Source organism: Etheostoma cragini, chromosome 6 (assembly GCF_013103735.1).
Source record: "Etheostoma cragini isolate CJK2018 chromosome 6, CSU_Ecrag_1.0, whole genome shotgun sequence".
Classification (NCBI taxonomy): Eukaryota; Metazoa; Chordata; class Actinopteri; order Perciformes; family Percidae; genus Etheostoma; species Etheostoma cragini.
In genome coordinates, this window is record NC_048412.1 from 28,500,985 (window position 1) to 28,503,160 (window position 2,176).

Genomic DNA, 2,176 nt, shown 5'->3' on the forward strand with positions numbered 1-2,176 from the left:
AACTAGTTTCCACCTTTTTTCCAATTACAATCAACAAAAAACTTAAAACAAATAACAACAACATGGAGACATGGAGAGGAAACCAGGCACGCGCCGAGCTCCGGAGAAGAAAGCAGATGTTTGAAAGTGATGTCATTATATATTGATTTATATTTGAGATGTTTGACCGCTGCGCGTGCCCGTCCTGAGGGACCTGATGCTCTCAGACCAGCATGGAGTCTCATTACGAATACGGCATTAGGTATGGAGGCTCATTAGTGCCAGGCATGCAATGTTAGGAAGAAAATACTGCGTTGTGAATGCTGTATATACACACATATATATATATACATATATATATATATATATATATAGAGAGACAATTTTAATATATACATAATATCCCTAGAACATTTTAATTTTGGGAATGGGGGTGTTGTTAATCATTGTGTTGTCTTCCTGTCAACATTGAAAATCAACTTTTTTTTTTTTTTTATTGATTAAAAAAAATAAATTACTTTTTCTTTCGTTTTTGTCCCTTTTTTTTAACACTTTTTAATGATTTTTTTCAACATTTCTTTTTTTTTTTTTTACTATTTTCTGACCAAACAATAAATGTATAGGTCAAGAAAAATAATGACATTATAAGAATAATAATGAGAATAATTTTAAATTGCTGCCCTGAAAGCTATTAATATAGACAGTTGAGATAAAATAAATATTATACATACAGTATATACAAATACTTACACACATATATTCATATATACAGTACATATGTGCCCACATACATACATACATACATACTGTACGTGTACATACATATACATATAAACCAAACAATGAATGTATTAATCAAGAAAAATAATGAGAATATAATAATAATAATAATAATAATAATAATAATTGCAAGTTGCTGCCCTGAAAGCAGACATTACATAACGAGTCTGTTATGAAAGGTGTCATCATTAATTCACTTATTTCTTCAGTGGACCTCTAATGTTGGAGCGGGTCTTTTAACGTCGTTGATGACAGGTTTTATCACAGGATGACAATGTGTCCCCCCCGTCCCCCGTCCCCGTCCCCCCCCCCCGTCCCCGTCCTCCCCGTCCCCGTCCTCCCCGTCCCCCCCCCGGTCTGAGAGGTTCAGGTTGCACCTGCACCGTTGCACATGAGGTCAAGGTGCAACTCCCCAGCTGCTCTGGGCAGAACAGGAATGCAACTGAAGGACTTTACTCAACCCGAGTGTTGTCCTTGGGTCGAATTTGACCCATTTTAAAAAAAACAATCTGTATCAGAAAAGTGAATTTTTAAGAACAATAACGCGTGTTGTTCCACACGACGCTCTTCACGAGTAAAATAAACGATCAGCCCACGGCTTTCTTTAAATCTGGATGTTTTGTTAAATTTGATAGCATTCCAAAAACATTTTGTTTTTATGAAAGACCATTGAAAAAGTGACTATAATGTCCAAAAAAGATTAAAAAATGTGTGTGTGTGTGTGTGTGTGTGTGTGTGTGTGTGTGTGTGTGTGTGTGTGTGTGTGTGTGTGTGTGTGTGTGTGTGTGTGTGTGTGTGTGTGTGTGTGTGTGTGGGGGAGGAAGAGCAACAAAGGTTTTGATAAAGACAACGAAAACGTTGAAAAAAAAAAAGGTTTCAATTTCGACCCAAATAACCACGAGTTGCACGGCCGACGGGAAGACAACGCGAGGGTTAAAACCCCAAATGAGTCCCGGGTCAGTTTGACCCGAGGGATGCAACAGGGTCCCGAACGTGGAGACAACACGAGGACAGAGCCGCGGGAACATGTCTCGAGTCGGGGGTGCTGACGAATGTCCAGAGTGAAGATTTCAGCCGACGTCAACCAGCACACACCTAACTGCACCACAGTGTAATGAACTGTATAGAGATTCAGTTCTGGGTCTGGGTCTTGGTTTGGGTCTGGGTCTGGGCTTGGGTCTGGGTCTGGGCCTGGGCCTGGGTCTGGGCCTGGGCCTGGGCTTGGGTCTGGGCTTGGGTCTGGGCCTGGGCCTGGGTCTGGGCCTGGGCCTGGGCTTGGGTCTGGGCTTGGGTCTGGGCTTGGGTCTGGGTCTGGGCTTGGGTCTGGGCTTGGGACTGGGTCTGGGACTGGGTCTGGGCTTGGGTCTGGGTCTGGGCTTGGGTCTGGGTCTGGGCTTGGGTCTGGGCTTGGGCCTGG